General features: G+C 42.9%; 1 protein-coding gene across 5 annotated transcripts in view; it reads left to right on the forward strand.

The window, feature by feature from the left end:
- Nucleotides 1–20,107, forward strand: part of YPEL2 (yippee like 2) — a 119,621-nt gene that overhangs the window by 72,374 nt on the left and 27,140 nt on the right. For 4 of the 5 annotated variants that reach the window (XR_003996951.1, XR_003996952.1, XR_003996954.1 and 1 more), the window contains one exon: nucleotides 3,377–5,429. The gene's annotated coding sequence lies outside the window, so the exon portion shown is untranslated. Of the gene's footprint in view, nucleotides 1–3,376; nucleotides 5,430–16,694; nucleotides 16,840–20,107 lie in introns of those variants that run through there. The other variant, XR_003996953.1, reaches the window with a different exon arrangement.

The following is a 20,107-nucleotide window of genomic DNA, read 5'->3' on the forward strand; positions in this document are numbered from 1 at the left end:
CTGGAGTTGCTAGGGTAAAAAGTTTCCGACGAACGTGCACGCGCGGCGCGCACACCTAACTGGAATGGATGTGAGCAACACATCTCGAAGAACAACAGTTACAAAGGTGAGTAACCGTCTTATCTTTCCTGCTGTTGGAAGTCTCTCTCTATAGCCAGGTTTCTAGTCAGAGCTCCAACAGCTAACACAGCTTCAGAAAAAGGGATTTTCAAGGCCGAGATGACGATCCTTTCCTTAGGCAAAATCAATTTGGTGCAGGACATAGTGGCCGTCACAGTGACTACCTTTTAATGATCTGGTTGCAGGATGAAGAAGCATTCTAATATCTTTTTCCTTACATGAGTTCATATTTTAGGAAGGTATTCTTGAGCTTTTTTCTCTCCAAATGCAAATGGATGTAAGTGGCCTAAGAATTGCCACAGTTTATAAAGCTGTACTCTGATTCAGTTGAGGAAACTGCTCTTCATCTTGATGTGTATTCTTTCCTCAAACAGAACTGCTAATACAATACCTGATATCTCACCTGGCTCAGTTTTCATGCCAAGATGTTGCAACATTGCTGTGACCTTGTGGACATCAGATTTTTTTCTTAGCTGGACTCCATGGTCACTCAGAATTTCATGGCAAGAGCAAGGATAGCGCATGGATCATCATGCTCCAAAAGGAGTGGCTCTTACCACTTGTGCTGCAGGAGACTATCCTTTACCTGTCAGCAGTAGTAGGGGGGCTATGACATTCAGTTGAACTGTTCTGATTCCATCCAGTAGAGGGCAGTGCTACGTAACACAGGCCAGTTCATTACAGTTTTACTCTTCAGCTAGTGGTTATACTGATTTGTCAGTGCTTTTATATTCTCTACTGTTTAGAGAAGGTGTATTATAAATCAGTTACCTTGATGATGATACCTTGTGTCTATGGGATCTGTTTCATCAAAGTGCTTAATGGGTGTTAAAGTTAAGTCCTTAGAAAGAAGGTATTTATTAAGGCCATTGGAAACTAAGGCACAGAGAGAAGTGACCTGCTAAAGGGGAGTTGCAGAGTGAGGAATAAAACCTAAGAGCCCTAACTCCTAGTCCCTTGCTCTGACAAGTAGACGACATTCCCTTCTGTGATTAAACTAGGTACATACAACTTGGAATTAAATCAGTTCATTCCTTTCTGATATAGGGTAAAAGGGGGATGTGCCCACTGCATTCTGTGGTGATGGTGGGGGTTTGATATTATCTTTGCGAGTTTCACAGCAGAACTAGCTGCATTTTGAACCATAAAAATGCTCCTTCCCAAGATTTCAGGTAATCTTTTTCCCATGCAATGCATAGTAATATCAGTGTACAAAATCCTGGCTAAAGGTCTGTAGTCTTTATGGTGCCTAGGAGGGCTGTAATGATGCCACTCAGATCACCTCAAGATTGAGGAACTTAGGTTTCACATGAAGCAGAAACTCAGTTTGAGGAAAACCACAGAAGAAAATTCAAGTGGAAGGAAGAAGTATAGCTAGCAATTTAAAATTGCTGAACATACCCATCAGCTGACCTATTGCTTCACCTCCTAGTCCACAGTGCAGCATACACCTGGTCTCCTGAGGCATTGTGCACAACCTGACTGCTAACACAGCCGGTGCAGCTAGAGATCTAGCAGCTATCTGCCATAAAAAATGTCGTCCCTCTACCACTACACACACATCAGAAGAGAACATGCTACTCGAGGGCCATGCGTTAAAACCTCTGACAGCTGAGCAGAGGAGAGAAGTGTGAGCTGGCTCCAAATCTGAGCTAGCTACATTAGGGAACAGAATTGTAGGTGGTTTTCAAGGCACTAACTGCTACTTTACCTGTAGCCATGGCAGTGTATTGAGTGGCGCTCTTGAAATTCTGCTACTGCCCATTCTTTGCCCTGACCACCACAGGGCCAGTCTGTGTCTGTTCCACCCCTCTCCCAGTTAGGAAATACTAGATTATAGTGTGACAATTAAAGTAGGTATCTGGACACCTTCTGTTGCTTAAATGTCAATTTCAGACCATGTACTATATACACTTGTGGTTGTGTGAAATTCACCAATGTCATCCTTGCTTTCTCCTCTTTGATTCAGACTATTTTGGTAAAGGGCTCAGAATTGCTGTACACCTTGATCTTTTAGCTTTTCTGACTCCACTTGCTCTAGAGCCTGAATGTAAGTGGGGGTGGGAGGGAAACCTCATGGCGCCATTTTAAGTAATGTGTAATGATGCAATTAATGCCGTATAAGGAATGAATGCTGCAGGGATCAGAAGGCTCCAGCTGCCCTGTCTGTCACAATGATACAGTCCCTCAATTTCAGAGAGGCAACAAGCCTGTTGCAATAAAGCCACAAATAACATCTGAGAAAATCAAAGATGCTTTCAGCAAACTTCAACCTTCTGAGCTTTTAATGAGGGGATGGAGGGAATATTTTCAAAGCATGCAATTTGCGCAAAGAGCTAGAAAAATTTTCTGGATGGTAGGTTTATAAATTGTTAGGGATAGGAACAAACCAGCAGCCTGTTGTCTGTATGAAGAGTAGACTTCTACTCTTGCTATTAAATTCTGGGATTTGGAGCTAGAGGCTCCAAGATTGCAGAGTTAAATAAATTTGGCATCAATAGCTTGTTTCTGTTAGAATGGACTCTGTGTTAAAATTAAAGTGCTTTGGTAAAGATGTTGATGCCCAGTGACATCCTTGAACAAATTAATAACAAACATCACTTATTCCTAAATTTTCAAAGATTTTGCAGAGGATTTTGCTGCACAAACCCCCTTAGTCAATGGAAATTATTCCATTGAATCCATATTCCATGAATCTCTGCAAATTTAGGAGCCAAGGTAAGCAAAACATCAGGCTTATTCCCAGATTGAGGAGCAGAGGCATTACACGGCTCCATTAAATACGAATGGGGACTGTCCATCGAAATCTGCTTTGCAACAGTGGGTGGATTTGACTTATCTGTGTCAACGGTTCAGGGAAGTTATTTAGATTAAGGACATTGTTTTCCTGGTTCACCAAAAGAAATTGAGCCAGGATCTGATTTTAGTTGCTCTTTGTGAGGCAGATGTCCGATCTGAATGATGACCTTTCTCCATACAGTATAATTGCTCTGTTGCATTGACATCCGTGATTAAAGAGGCTGCATCTAATGTTAAGTCAACAGAGCCCACGGTGCATTCATTCATATTCACCTGTGCATGCTAAAAATGGCTGGAAAAAAATGGAAGATGATCCTGAGACTATTTAATATACACTTTGACTGGGATCCTAAGTATCCAATCCACGAGTAATTAAACCTACTGCAAATATGCATCATCTCCCATGGGAAGGGGACCAGTAAGACTATGCTACAAAATGCCTTCTTATGTTTTACAGAAGCTGAATGTAACAAACAGTAGCGATGTTCATTTGATGCCACAGTCATCAACTGAGATTGAACTGGGAGCTTTTACACCAAAAACACACACCTCTTCCTCTTGAGCTAAAGGAGAACTTTTAGCTGTAAGAAGCAGACTGTTTACAGACGCTGAAGCCAGAAACTGGAGGAAAACAAGGCTAAATGTGGGACTCCAATGTACTACTGCAGTGTGTTGTGAAAGGGTGGTCAGCAAGAGGCTTATTGGGCGAGTAATCTGCAAACATTTGGACCCATGGGTCTCAATGAAAGCTTGCATTTTGTTACCCAGGAATGCCTGCATCATGCTTCAAGGTGGTGTTTTGTTATAAGAAACACAATCTAACGAGCTTTATTGCTTATACAAAGCATGATATTTTATGGCATTTTAAACCTTAGGAGTGTATACATTATGTCTGGCTGTGATTCCCTTCTCCCTCCTTCCCCCCCAAGCTTCTGTCTTCTCTCTCAGAGTTTATCTACATCACTAGAATCCCTAAGTAAAGCTGCTGGCTGGTCATACACTGCCAATAGGCAGCAAAGAGCAATGTATTAGCATGTACCCCTTGGTAAACAACTTGATTAAGTTCACTTGGTGGGAACATTTAGACTTTGTTCCGAACACAGATACAGAGCATATTGAGCACCGTGTATTAAATATGTATAATCTGAACTGACAGTGGTGGGGTGAAGACCCTATCAGAGGGATCAGTGCAATTATGCATTCCCAAGGCAAAGCTTTTCTCTTCAGACCAGTGACTGGCATAGATGACTCAGCAGAATCAAGAGAGAATAGGGGGTGACTCCACCAGAGGTAGGAACATCATCCCAAATCTCCCTTCAGTTTTGGCCAAGAACCTTTTAACAAGATGCTCCTGTGAGTTGCCTCTCCAGCCAATCACTGGTAAGCAGCCTGGATGGCAGAAAAGCCTGGCAATAGGGCCTTTCCCAGCTAGATAATCAGCTCAAATCTAGCCCTGTTCTGAAGCAACCAAAAGTTATCGCCAGCTGGTGGCTGTTGCACGATTGATGTGAAGTGAGTGAATGAGCTCAAGTTTGGTTCTCGTGGACCGAATGTCACCACCACAAATGATGCTAATAGGGAGTAGCAGCAGAGAAGTGAGAGGCATAGAGGACTGAAGAATGATAGCAGACTGAACTGCCCTAGATGTGATTCCTCCCAGATCAGGGGGATGCAAAGTCTTTTGGTGACACAACACTGGGGAAACTTGCACTGCTGCTGCCTATGTTGCAGCTGAAGAGTTGACTTCAATCTCCAGGGCTCTCAGTCTGTACAGACTTTAACTGGGACTCAATTTACATGAAAAATATGTAATGATTTTTAATAGTGTGTATTTGATATGGTTCCTTTCGTGTTCTAGTTCACACTTTTGCTAGACTTTGGGCAACACTCTACAGTGTATTCTCTCTGAGTTGCACCAGACTACATGCTAGAAGCTAGAAATGAAAAGACAGACAACCTAATGGAAAGCATCACTCATCTGGTGCAGGATCATTTTCCCGCAGAATATTTTCTAGTGCCTTGTCCAGTCCAGCTTTAAGTGTCTGACATAAACTGTCTCACACACATGATTTGCAAGAATGTGTTTGCTCATTAAATCCTAAATCAGTCATCACAGTGTAATGATTATCCCCACACACCCCCAATCCCATCGCTCCATTTTTAATGTGTGTTACCTATATACTGTGGCAGCTCTGTGGCAATCCTAGAAAGAGCAAGTTTAGACAATGTAGTTTCTCAGTTTGACTGTGCCTGTTAACTCAAGATTTCTGTTAGTTTCTGAGCAATCTGTCAGAATATCCAGGAAGAAATGGGTAACAGAATAAACCCTAGCTGTGGGCGAAAGGGTCCCAGGCTAGGGCACTAGGCTCTTTCGCTCACATCAGTGATAGTATTCAGTATTTTCCATATGTTGTTTCTGCACTGCATCTTGCCGCTAATTCAGCAGTCCAAGCCTATTCAGAAACATGCTTGAGCACATGCTCAACTCTAGGCAAGTGCTTAAAGTTAAATATGTGGCCAAGAACTTCGCAGAACATTATTAGTATGGTGATTTATTGTTTGTATTGTATTAGCACTACAAGGACCCCGTTGTGCTAGGTGCTGTACAAACACAGAACAAAAAGAAATATTGGCTCCAATAAATGGATTTAAGCACTTGAGGTCTGATCCTGCTTCTATTCAACTAACGGGAGCTTTTCCACTGAGTCCAGAGGCAGCTTGAACAGGCCCTTGATTAAATGCTTTGCTGAACTTGGGCTCTTGTGCCTTATTAGGCAGGATTACATACTGCCACAGAGAGTAAAAAGCTTCTTTTTCTTTCAACTTGTTTTCCTTTTTTCTGAGGTATCTGAGCCAAGATGAACCATTGAATCATAGAAGGCCCATCAGGGAAGTCTGCAAAGGAAGAAAATGATCATACTACTAAAGATAAATAGTAATTTTTAAAGAGAAATGTCATTTTAAGCATAATTGGAGAGCAATTTTCTCATCCTTCTGTCACTGGTTCAGGACCAAATAGAGCTTGTCCTTTATTTTAGACAAGTGTCATTTTTGGGAGAGGATTTCACAGCTGGGAGAAGGAAAGAAGGGATTTTTTTTCTCCTAGGTATTAGTTTAAAAATAAAATGCATGGTAGTTGGTTTAAGCTGCTCAGGGTTGACTATGTCCCTGTGGAGACAGACTAGTAAGCGGAATGTAGGTGAAGTGGTCAAAAATGCAGAATAAATTCAGTTTATCATAGGGGTATCACCATCACATATATGGTGTGTAGGTATGGGGGAGTGTCTATTATGGTGGCAGTGTGGATCACTTTAATCAAAGTGATTAAATCAAAGTGATGCACACGGCTTCCCTGATGCAATAACACACACACACTCTCTCTCTCTCTCTCTCTCTTTCTCTAAAAATCCAGCTGATACACACTGTTACCATAGTATTATAAGAGTCATACCTGACCCTGAAGAGCTTGTAGCTTAATGAAAACAATATGCAATAAATATGTCTAACTCCCAGGCCTTACTTCTGCCTTCTCACAGAGGAATTATTGCCAGCTCCAAGTGTTCAAAAATCATGAGTTTGGACCACTTAAATGATACTGACTTTAAAAAATACTGTTTGTTCTTTGTATTTGCTTTCTAGGTGTACTTGGGTCATGTTCTCAAGCTTTCTTTCACAACCATGAGGGCCAGAGAGTTACTTTAGTTCTTTAGGTGAGAAACTCTGGTTTCATTTAATCACTCGACTCTAGGAGCTGGACCATTAAGTAAAACGCTGAATGTGGGAGCGGGGAGACTCAATAAATTCACAAGAGCTGGGAACTCTACAAAGGTGCAACTCCCATTGATTTCATCTCATAAGTATGTTTCTGGAATACAGATATTTTGAGTAAAATTCAAAAGTGAGTCTGAATGTGAAAGGAGTTTGTTCTGGTATAACTTATATCCTCTTCCAGCCCCCAGCTTGCCCATTTCTGCCCTCGCTTACACATATACAGTTCTATATCCATATATGTGAGCGCAGAATTGAGCCCAGTTACATGAGAATATTATAATACCTGGCTTTCATGTAGTGCTCTTCATCTGTAGATCTCCAAACACTTCACAAAGAAGGTTAGTTATACCCATTTTATAGATGGAGAAACTGAGGCACAGAGCAACATGACTTGTCCAAGGTCACCAGGCATTCCAGTGGCAGAGCCAGAAATAGAACCCAGGTCTCCTGAGTCATACTCACATGATTTGTCCACTGGGTCACACTGTTTTCTTGAGCTACAACTTAATCATGCATGGATAAACACCACTGAACCTTGTCCCCCAGCTGGGTAAATATTAGGTAGGGTGGAACTTGATTCCAGTCAGTTACTTAGCAAATGGCATTAGATGTAAACACAATATATCTTCCTTCTTATAAAAATATTTGCTTACTTCTCTGGTCACTGTTGGTATTAAAAGCACATTTAAAGCAAACTGGTTCAAAAATCGGTAGTCTTTTTTTTAGCGTAGAACTCTGACGAGGGAGATGCCTGTTGGATTGATATGTAACCATTACAGTTCCACAGAAGCAGCATTATAGTGAAGGCAGATTTGACTTGGCTAAGGGGCATAAATAGCTGAGTAGTAAGACCAGGAGAAGTGGCAACAAATGTGATTGCAATCCATACAGTTATTACAATCTCACCCTAACAGGAATTAGGCTCTCTACATTTTTTTATATATAGAGAGAGTTCCTATTAAGGTGAGATTGTAATAACCCTATAGATGGCAATCACATCTGTTGCCACTTATTTATGCCCTTTCAATCAAGTCAAATCTGCTCTCCATCCTTTCCTTGCTGGGAACTGCAAATTAATTTCAATTCAGCTTTATATACAGTGTTTCTTTAACCAACTAACATAAAATTGGGTACAATTGAATGTATTACTATTTTCATGCTTTAGAGGAGGAAAAAGGCCTCCACTTTCAGGGAAAATTGTTGTAAAAATATTACCCAATTTTTTTTTAACATTTATTTTTATGAAAGAACCTGGGTGGTGGTTGGGTTTTTTTGGTAGTCTTCAATAAATCCCTTTAAGCTCCTGGGGCAGGTAAGGAGTTACTCACTGTTGCTTTAACAAGGGCTTCTTTGCCCTGGCTGAAGACCGAAATCTAAATTTAGGAAACAGAATGTTGTTGCAGATCTCCTTATTAAGACCCCTACTGTTTCAGCAAAGCCTGGAACCAGCAACCCTGGATAAGATGAAACAGGAGTCACTTATATGGAAGCAGGCAACAGGAAAGGGAAATGACTGACCTGTGACTAGGGTTCTCCGAAGATGGCATCCTTTATAGGTCCCTTGGGCCTCATGCTTTCATGTGTGAGATTCCACTGTGGACGTTGGTGTATGTTCCTCTATCATAGAGCTGGGGCAAATACCTGAAAAACAACTTTAAGCAAATATCCACGCAGATTCATTTCTGCAGCATTTGATCCCTTTGTCTGTTGGCTTTCGCCTGTGTTCTGCCCAGCAGTAGGAAGAAGGGGAGGCAATGCAGTCAAGTGGACTGGATTGGGAATCAGAAGATGTGAGTTGTATTCCTGGCTCTGTGACTGTCCTGGTGTGTGAGCAAGTCACTTCTCTCTGTGCCTCTGATTTCCCTCCTACCTTTTGTCTATTTAGACTGTCAGTGCTTTGGGTGTGGGGTGGGGGCTGTCTTTTTCTGTGGGTCTGTGCAGCTCACTGCACAATTGTGGGCCCGCGATCTCAGTTGTGGCCTCTAGGTCCTACAGTAATAAAAATAATCATTGACCATGCAAAAAATGCTTAGTCATCTTAGTAGGGTGGAGGCTACCTTTTCTCTAAAACTGTAAGAAGATACAGTGTAGGTAACAACACAGACAAAATGAATGAGTTTGGGAACTGGTGGTTTTAATAGTAGTGTTTAGGCCTAACCTCATAACCTTAGGCCTCTGGAGCTCAGGGAGAATGATCTCTGTATAGGGAGTAGACACTGAAAGGGGAGGAAAATACCTTTTGGTTGCAACCTCCTCTGTGCAATGAAAGAACAGCATTGCCTAAGGGAAAGCGCCTCTATCCAGTCCTCCTTGGGTGTTAGGGTGCTGCTGCTGAGGCCCCTTGTGGGTGAGTTGAAGGGGCAGTCAGCAAGGCTTCGGCAAAAGCTCTGAGAATAATTTACAAATGAAAAATAAAAGAATGAGTTTAGATGCAAAATGTGCCCCTTTTATAGCTTGGGGACCGAGATGTAGGAAGAAGTGGAGAAAAGATATATGTTTGACCTCAGTCTTGTTTCATGGACTTCAGAACAGACCTAATGCAGCAAAATGCTAGATGTCTGGTGTGCTATCCAGTATCCCAAAGAAATGCCACAAGGCTCAAGAATTCTATTAAATAAAACTAAATCCCAAAGCACAACTGAGTAATTGGTGCTTTTATCCACTTTCATGCAGAGGGCCTGATCCCAAGCCCACTGAAGTCCATGGAAGGACTCCCGTTGATTACATTGGGCTTTAGATCAGGGCTGAAATACAAATGCCAAAAACGGTGTGCCCGATTCTCCTCTCATTTTCACTGCTGTAAATCATGGGCTTCAGTGGAGTTGCACTGGCTTAGGGAAAGGAGAATCAGGGAATGTGACTCTTCAAAGGGCTGAGGATTCTCAGTAGATTTTCGTCTCACTTCTGATATTTGTTTTTGCTGTCACTCTTGGGCATTACATATGATCACCAAACATGCATAGTCTACTAAGGACCATTGCACCAGACAAAGTGACTGCGATAGATGGCATTGCATCAAGCATTGTGTAATGAAGTTCCCAGATCTGGTTCAATCTTGCAAATCCACGAATCTCAGGGGCGGCCCCGTGGATGGTGGCAGGTAGGGTCTCAAAGGAGAGTTTGAGAGCATGGTGTGCTGGACTATTTACGTCCATCCTGGCAAGATGGCCGAAGAGAATGCAACACCGCTTTCAAATATAATTGTAACATTTTGCACAAAGTCAAACCACTTTGTGCTCAGGATTTGGCACTGACCACATATGGAATATCTCTAGCCTCTTCAAGTCTGCCTGTAAGAGGATCCAAGTTTCTGAGCCATGCAAAAAGTGCAGGTAGTACAGAGGTGTGATAGATGCTGAACTTTGTCTTAGCGCAGAGACATTTTTGCATCCGTAAGCAAGACACAAATTTTCATGCAGGAGGCAATGAAACCTATTTGTCAAAGAACATCTGGTTTGCTGCAACCATTTGAACTCTGCTTGCAGTGTAGGTAGATGAACTTATCGGTGCTCTCCGTGGTACCCACCCCCAGCTGAACCAGGGGTTCTGGTGGCCCAGCTCCAAGGTTCTGGACCTTAGTCTTTTGCCATGAGATATTCAACCCCCGAGTGAGGACACAGTCTTGGAGACTTTGGAGGATGGGGCTGAAATTCTCTGACTTTTCCACATACATAAGATAAAAGCAGCAAGGAGACTGCTACAACACTGGACACTAGCTATGTCAGGTAGGTGGGTGTTTCACGGGTCAGAGAACTAACTGGCTAGCTCTGCAATCTACTATTATATGTTCTGGTTCTTTCCCAAAGATGGCAGGCAACTAATCAATGCCTGTATTCAGATGTTTAGGACCATAAACTTATACTGACCCTACAGGAACAGAGCAGTAGGAGAATAGGTGTACTTACAGAACCCTTCTAAAGACTGGCTTAGGAAAACATAGCATTATACTACATGACCCCTGCTGCTTTTTCTTTGAACAACAGGATTTTCCCAGAGGCTAATGGTGGCTATGCTGTATTGGACAGATGAAGATATAAAGACTGCAGTATCATCAATGCCCTGAGATACTGATGTCTCTCCCTAAGAGGTCATCAGTAGGACTTGAACTCGGGCCTTTTAGCACTAAAGCGTACATTTCTCCCACTTCGGCTAATAGAGTTAGTGTCAGTGGGTAGCAGTAGTAGGCTGTTTATACACTATGTGAACCAGTCACTACACAGGGACATACTTCAGAACAGTGCTCCCTTTAGCAGGGCCCTACCAAATTCACAGCCATGAAAAAACCATAATGGACTCTGAAATCTGGTCTCCCCCGTGAAATATGGTCTTTTGTGTACTTTTACCCTATACTATACAGATTTCACGGGGAAGACCAGCATTTCTCAAACTGGGGGTTCTGACCCAAAAGGGGGCTTGGGTTTTATTGCAAGGTTATTGTAGGAGGGTTGTGATATTGCCACCCTTACTTCTGTGCTGCCACCATCAGAGCAGGGCGGACGGAGTGGTAGCTGCTGGCTGAGGGCCCAGCTCTGAAGACAGCAGCACAGAGGTAAGGGTGGCAATACCATAACAACACTGAGAAATTTAAGATTTAACTATCTGGAATTGTGACATTTACTATTTTTTAAATCTGATGACTGTGAAATTGACCAAAATGGACCATGAATTTGGTAGGGCTCTACTCAGAAAATAATTTCGTGACTGTTTACTGAATCTCAGAAGTACACAGTTACATATGACTGATGATTATGATCACATAGAAGTAATAGCTTGTTTTTGTATACTGCCCAATACAGTATCTCTAGAGAACATTTTCTGCACCCAAAAAAAAAAAAGTGTGGGCAGAGGAGAGGAACTGATACTGTCACTGAGAGCATTGGCTTTTAATCTCTGTCCCCCTCTCCTTAATGTTTCTCCACGCTCTCAACATAAAGAGGAAAAACAGGACTAGAAATATTTGTTTCCCTGCAATCATTTTCAGAAGCAGTTCTGTAGATCTTATTACTGCTATGCATGTGACAGGTACAGACAGCAATGACTGAGCTGTATCATGCAGGCTTTAGACACTGGCAACATCTTTGCATTCACCACTGGTTCCCCACTTTGTATTCTGATGCCTTTTGAGTGATGGGTCTGAGCTGAGCACTGTCGTCCTACTGAGTGCACCAGAACATTATCCTTAATGCAGCAAACAGCGGTAAGAGAACTGCTGAATTATTCAGAGAATTAAGATTTTTTTTCCTCCCAGGATCATTCTTTTGCACAGTAGCCTGTCATTGCAACATCATTTACATAAAGCAATTGGTGACTGTTACCATCGGTTACTTCGTCCCCACGATCTCCCCTGCATGTGAGATTTCTGTGCCACGTACTATATGAACTCCAGCTCCAGGCAAATAACAGTTTGTTCCTTTAAATAAATAAATTTTGCAGGGATTAGTTTTAACTCTTAGATGATTGTAAACTAAGAGTAACTCATTCTAATTAGCGGCAAAGTTCTGTGGCACCTTATAGACTAACAAACATTCTAATCAGTCATTTTCTTCCCTGTATAGATAAAGGGTAATGTTGTTGCTAAATCTTATTTAAAAATGTCCAACTCATAATCCCAGAGACATGTGGTCACCTTTTCACCCCGTATCTGAAGACATTGTATGCAACAAAATAATAGGCTGGAAACATCATGATACAGAACAGGGGTCTGATGGCACAACTCTTACTCTCACAAATAATCCTATCAAAATCAAAGGAAATATTGCAGTGAGTAAGAACTACTGTCCAGAAACCATTACAGGTTTCTAGGCTTGATCCTGTGAGGTGCTGCAATGGGACCTCTCATGCTTAAAATTAAACAGCCCCACTGGATGGGGGCAGGTTGCTTGGCAGCTGGCAGGAACAAGTCCCTCATGGTTGCTTATATGAGTGTTTCAATCACCTGGATTGCATTTCTATTTGGAACATAACACTAATTCACAACGATCGTAAGCTGTAGCTACTCTTATTTTTAAGTGAATGCAATTTCTATGGAAATACTGGAATTGCAGTCCCTGATTTATCACATCAGGAACCGTGAAGATATAAACAGTGCAAGCTTTCCTCCAGGCCAACATGCCTTGACCTGGATAATGGAGTTACATCAGTGATAGATTTGGTCCAATAACTGGAAGGATGGAGTTGGAGGCTATTGTGCTGCAAAAATCTTTTATCTGTGCTAAGGGGTGAAATTCATACCTATGTAAAGGAGCAAGCCAAAATCCTATGCCTCTCTTAAATCCCGGTGAATGCCATAGTGCTTTAGTAGGACATAACTAGTGCATAGGCCTTGTGGGCTTAAATTGCGCTTCAGTGATGTATTTTACCCATGCTGAACAAGATTATGGAATACAAATCAACATTGCCACCCTCAATCATTGAAAATCATCAGACCCCAAAAAAACATGGGGTTGGTTTAAAAATCATTAGATTAAAAAAATTCATAAATTCGGAGATCTTGTTTGCTTTCTGGTTTCTGAGACTTTTGGGTTCGCTTGCATCATCTTTTCAAGCTTTTCTCTGCAACCACCAAGGATAGGAATGTACATTTTAAAAATGAAAGCTGATACTCTCAGGAATTCACATGGCTCCAGAAGTTGGAGCTTTAAGAAAAACACCATAAAACATGAGACTTGCACTTAGATCAAAAGAGTTGGCAACACAGAAAAACAGACTGCAGCAGCAAACTTTAGATTCTATTCCAGTACAGCAGGGGTTGGCAACCTCTGGCACGCAACTTGACCAGGGTAAGCATCCTGGCGGGCCGGGCCAATTTGTTTATCTGCCATGTCAGCAGATTTGGCCGATCGCGGCTCCCACTGGCCACAGTTCACTGTCCCAGGCCAATGGGGGCGGCGGGAAGCCACGGCAGGCACATCCCTCGGCCCACAGCATTTCCCGCCGCCCCCATTGGCCTGGGATGGCGAACTGTGGCCTGTGGGAGCCATGATCGGCCAAACCTGCATACGTGGCAGATAAACAAATTGGCCTGGCCCGCCAGGGTGCTTACCCTGGTGAGTCGCATGCCAGAGGTTGCCGACCCCTGCTGTACAGCATGGTAACAGAACATTGGTCCTTTGGCACATGCATGTGTCCTAGTGCCCAGGCCACAGCTGAGGTTTGGATTTGGTCCCATCTCGAGTACCAACTGGGCTCTTTTGCATATATTGAGAGAAGATTCACTGATCACTTAGATGCAGGATTGTGCCAGATAGTCTCCATGGGGCTCATGATTCAACTGCCATGTCAGAGGAATTATCTGACCAAAGAGAAATGCTCCATTCTTCTGTCAGTCTTTAATCTTGAAAGTACCCAAGAAGCTTATTGCTCTGCCTCTGAAATCCCACATGGGGAGGGGGATGCGAGTCTGTGTGGAAGGGATCTGTAGGGGATGTTTGTCACCCTGTGTAGGGAAGCAAAATTATTCTCTCTGTTCCTAAAGCCCAGCTATACCTTTTGGCAATGAGAAGGCTATTTTTGTCTGGATTAAAGTGAGATGAAAGCTAATCCTCAGGATTTCAGGAAGTTCCCAGAGGTTTAGCATTTTACGATCATACTTTATTTTTAGCTGTAGCTTTTTATTTTTAGCCGTTCCTTGTATAAATTTGGCACCTACCCAAAGTCTCCTCCCCCTTCAGCTCCTCTTACCCTTTGTAGGCTGCATAAAGAAATGGTGGATGCTTGCTTGGTGTCTAGTAATATACCCAGGTGCTGTACACATGTGAAGAACTGGAGGACAGGCTGTAGGTACTATGTTGCACTGGCTGAAAGATGGTCAAAATTAATTCTGCTTTGGCAGGTGGGCAGGTAATAGGGCTTTCCCATCTCTAATGTCTAGGGTTCTTTCATTTGGTGGTTCTCTCCATTAGCACATGGAGGTCCCAGTTGTGCTGCGAGCCCCATTGTGCTGTGTACTATATAAACACACAGTAAGAGACTGTCCCTATCCCAAAGCACTTGCAATAAGATGAAGCCCTGAAACATAAGCCCTTATCAGAGGCCCGGTATGAGGCCTAAGGCCTAGGTGACCCAATTTTATAGGGACAGTCCCGATTTTTGGGTCTTTTTCTTATATAGGTGTCTATTACCCCCCACCCCCGTCCCAATTTTTCATATTTGCTGTCTAGTCACCCTACCTAAGGCCTGAATGGTGAAGACTTTGCTAACATAAAGCAAAGTTAAGCTGTGAGCCAGAGGCAGGCCCTGTTCACAGAAGCTGGCAATGAAAGGGCTGATGTTGCAGAAATACACATATCTAAAATGTACTGGACACTAGAGTTACCACAACACTCTGATACTTGCACATTCCACACAGATAACAAGGGCAGGAGCAAAAGGGGAATATGATGGATAGAGTTGTTTTGTTCGTACCAACATGTACTAGGTGAGAGGCGGCACCTTACTGCGTAGAGGGGAGTGATTGGTAACTTGTTTGTACCTGTGTATAAGAATGCACCCCTGAGTGGATGTCTGTCCGGCCTAGGGGGCAGTGGAGAGTCCCGCCATTGATTGAGCTGTATCCATTTTCAGGGGACACATATTTGTAGTATGTCCTGTAGAGTCTGCTGGAAACTATTACTGTGCTAAATTTGACAATAAACCTGGCCGGGTGCCTTCGTACCTTATTGGAGTCTGTGGTCATTGAGGGTTTTCTCGGTGTCTGCTGTGTCAGCAATCTGCGCAGAGCCAGGGCAGCACACAGAGAGAACACATGCACACAGCCAACTGTTATCAACATTGGATAGAGCAGAGCACCGCACCAGTTGCGTCTGATAACAGCACTTACAATCTAAACAGACAAAAGATGGGTGAAAGGAAGTGGTATTATCCCTGTGTTACAGGTGGGGAACAGAGGCACAGAGAAATTAAGTAACTAACTTAAAGTCAAGTGGAACATCTATGGCAGAGCTGGGAATTTAACCCAGATGGGCTGAACTGCAAGCCAGTGCCATAATCCTAAAACCGTCCTCCCTTTCTAGCCTCAAATGTCTATGTATGGTATCTGTGTAACTTCAAAAGGTGAGTCAGCTCAGTGTTTATTTTCAATCACCCCGAAGAGCTTTCTCTTTCGATCGCTGTGGAATGCAAAGAAGAGATATGGACCAGATTCTGTTCACTGGTACCCCAGTTTAAAGCCAGAGTAATTCCACTGAATTCAGTTGTTAATTTGCATTTACACTGGTATGACAAGAGATCCAAGGCTGGCCCATTGTTCTTTCTTCTGGTGTTGGAATGCATAAGCCTAGTGGTTCTGTAAGTTACATCTTTAAAACAAATAATTTTGCTGTATCACGTCTTTGCCTCCTTTATTTGCATTTAATTAGAAAGAAAATCTTTCTATAAACACAAAGGGCTTAATTCTCTCCCCATTGCTGCTTTTGCTTTACTGAAGTTAATGAGAGTTGAACTGGTGTAAAGAGAATTAGACCCAAGAGAATCATAGCTTTATTGGCCAAACAAACCAATACATTTAGCTGAAATAGTAACTTGCTTTGAAGAATAGTACCTGGTCCCTTGAAGCTACCCATTAAAGGTTCACATTGATATCCTGGAAAGTCAAGTTCACATCTACCATCTGGATCAGCTGTAGAGCACACACAAATCTATGAAATTAATTGAATAAACTGAGAATTGTCCATGAACAAAATGGGGGGAAAAAAGTCAAATGTGTTTATGGCTCAACATTATTTGTGAATTTCCTCACTGAATACTTGATGCTCCACAGATGACTGCAGATATTCAGAGTTCACACTGGTCCCACAACAAGTCTGTGGCAGAGATAGTGCTAGAACCAGGCATTCTGTGCGTTAGCCACTACATACGGTTCCTTTAGTTATGTTGTGGTTTGGGAATAATAGCATTTAGGATCCCAGAGATTAAGTTGAAAAATAACGTCTTATTTAAACTACACAAGCAGGATAAAGTTAATTCCAGGTCTCAGTGAGTTCCCTTTTTTCATTGCATTTCACCAGCAGGATATTGAGTGACAGCTCAGCCAATGAAACACAAGACAGAAGTATTGCATCATGGGCTGATCATACCCCCGGAGGACAGCATGGTGTTCACTGGACCTCTGTTCCGGAACTCATTTGTGTTTGTTGCAAATAGCCCCTGTTGGTAAGTATCACTCTTGCTGCTGACTATCATCACCTTGCTGTCTGCATTTTGTCATCCTGCCTCCTTACAGACATTTCATTTCATTACTGAAAACAAAGTACTCCTTTAGCACTGCCAGGGTTGTGCTACCCACAGAATTACCTTTATACTTGTTGTTTAACATTTATCCTGCAATAGCACCTAGAGGCCCCAGCCGAGACTGGGACCTCAGAATCCCACAGAAGGTTGGTAGCAAAACAAGGAATAAAACCAGGTTTCCTGATTCAGTCCAATGGCATGCCCACTAGATCATGCTATGGTCCCATTGCAAATCTATAAAGCAAACAGTTTCTGGTATCCAAAGCTCTGATAAGCAGTAAGCTTTGCCTACTGATAAGCAATATACCCTACTATACTTCTGGGGTTTATATATTCAATTACCTATAAAATAACTTAGCATAGGGTTAAGAGACAAGAAACCTGAGCCGTGGCATTCTATTTAATTTTTGGATAATAACTCAGTGTTTACATAGTGTGGGCCAGAGTCTGTTTTCAGCTACACCTGTGTAAATGATAGTAACTCCAGTGGATTAACTTTGATTTTTGACCCTAATGTAACTGAGAGCAGACTCTGCCTCTGGTGCCACACACACACACTGTTTGGAAATGAAGAGTAAGAAAAATAAAAGGGAAAACATGGTTGTTGTTGTTTTTTTAATCAATAGGCAATCAAGACAACACAGGCTCATTCATCAAAATAACCCTAGCCAGGAGGTGAGGTATTCTAGCTGAAATCACTCTCACTAGCTCATTAACATTGCTATCACTACCGCATTCCTGTCAGTTTCAGAATTCTGTAGCTGTTTCAGACAAGAGTGGTTGGTCTGATACTGTCTCATGCCTTTTCGTGCTTCAACCAGGTGGATAGGTTTTATGTGGTTATGTTCAGAACAGCCTTTCCCTTCTTTCTAACCCTCCTTTGATCCCCATACCAAAGCTTAGAAGGGCCTACAGGCATGGATGCAACACCATGATCTGAGTGTCCCAACCCTCTGTTTGTCAGAAGCTGGGAATGGATGACAGGCGGTGGATCATTCAGTGATTACCTGTTCTGTTCATTTCCTCTGGCAGTGGCCACTTTTGGAAGACAGGATACTGGGCTAGGTGGACATTGGTCTGACCCAGAATGGCCGTTCTTATGTCTGAGTGACACTAGCTGGTGGTAATAATTCTTTGTGCTACTTTCTTTTGCATCTTCTTTTCAGGAGGCAGGGAAATAATAATATCCCCATTGGACTTGGGGAAACATTATACAGTTGAGAAGTGAAGCTCTTTCCAAGTCCAAAGAGCAGCACACAGAGCTTCTGCCTCTCACACCTGTTCTTAACCCCAAGACTACTCTTCCTCCCTTGTCTGGTTGCACACAGGGCCCAAGGACATGGTAAAGAGATTGTCCTTCCTTCAATCCGCCATCATGGCAGGACTGAATTCCCACCTGTTCTACCTACTTTGTCCCAACCACCATAGTATGCAAGCACCTCTCAATCCCCTGTGAAGTAGGAGAGCACTATCCCGTTTTTCAGCTGGGGAACTGAGGTACAGAGTAGATTAACTGAGATATCCGAGGTCAAACAGGAAATCTGTGGCAGCACCAGGAGTAGAACGCAGATCTCTTGAGCCCAGAGCCTCTGTTAGATAATCCTTCCTACCCCTGCCCTATTAAGGTCTTTAGGTGGGAGTAGCAGCTAGTCTTCCACACTCTCTATGTTGGGCAGGTTAGGCCTATGGCACTAATTTAGCAACAGATCCAGGGGCTGCTCCTCTATCTCTTCCCTAGCCCATGGAGCTGTGGGGAAAGGCACCATGAAGCTGAGCTTTGGTGCACAGGAGGGTAGAGTCTCCCCTGCATGGTTTGGCCTCTCTCCTATGGTTCTCTGAACAGCAGAAGTGCAGTTGGGGCCTTTCACACGTCCAGTACTGGGGTAAAGAATCAGCATGGGGTCCATAGGAAATAGGAGCTAAAACCAAGTTAGCATCAGGACACACGATGAAGCCCAACCACAACATATCAGAAGGAGGAAGGAATGGCCATTAGTTTCCATGAAACTAGATGCTTAGGGTTGGATTTTCATTTACAGTAAGGCCCCTTTTACACTATTCTGGGTTTTATGTCCACTTTAAGGCCCCTTTACAGCAGCGCAGCCTAAATGGGCTTTGATATGAATGAGAACCCGGCCCTTGTTCCTAAACTCTTTTTTTTTTCAGGGTGTAAAGTAGGGGGTGCAGATGAGGCACCCTCCCTTTATCTTTACTCTTCAAACACTCCATTCACTGTGGCCCAAAGGAACTGTGACCTTGTCCATCTTGCATGTACTTAGTAGAACACGGATTATGTCAACTCTGCAAACAGATGGTGATGATCAGCGGGAGAGTTCTGTGCCAGGAATGAATTTTTCACACAAAGAGTTCATTAGCAATGTAATAATAACTCCCAGGTACATTTTATGTTAAATTACTTTCTACGGAAACGCTATATGTCCCTGGCACAGAAATTAATAGGTGCTAAGGCATACCCTGTTGACTTGTTAATTGAAACCCTGTTTACTTTACAGGTAATATATAGGAGTTAAATCAAATTTAAAGTCTAAGGATTTATGACTGGAACAATTTAATGCTGAATTAGCCCCTGTTGAATAGACCTTCCTAAAATAATAGCACTGGTTCCAAGAACCCACATTTTTAGCCTATGCTGATCGTCCCTCAAATGAAAGGAATAGTCTGGCAGTAGCGTAAAACACACCAGGCCAATTCACCCCTGGTGTAATGTCACAGAGTTAAGTGATGATCTTGGCCAAGTATTTTACGTCCTGTGCCATGCGGCCAGTGCAGAGCAGCCATAAAGCTGGTATGTCCGGACACAGGAGGATAAGGCCTGTGCAGTGGGATCTCTCAGCAGCATAGAACTGACACAGTGATTCTTGTACCACTGCTGCCGCTGGAATAGGGGACGTGGCCAGAAGGAAAGGAGCCCGGGTGTTGTTTCTTTATGCCCTCAGCAATCAGCAGTTCAGGAGAGCTGGGTTCTATTCTCAGCTCTTCTGCTGCTCTGCAGCATGGCCTTGGGCTAGTCACTTCCCCTATTTGTGCCTCGGATTCTGTTCCCACCTTGTGTTTGCCTTGCTTATTTCAATCATTAGTTCTCTGGGACAGACACGCTCTCTATGTGTTTGTGTAATGCCCAGCATGTTGGATCCCAGTATATATCAGGTGCTGTTGGAATACTACTACT

Source organism: Gopherus evgoodei, chromosome 17, assembly GCF_007399415.2.
Source record: "Gopherus evgoodei ecotype Sinaloan lineage chromosome 17, rGopEvg1_v1.p, whole genome shotgun sequence".
NCBI classification, from domain to species: Eukaryota; Metazoa; Chordata; order Testudines; family Testudinidae; genus Gopherus; species Gopherus evgoodei.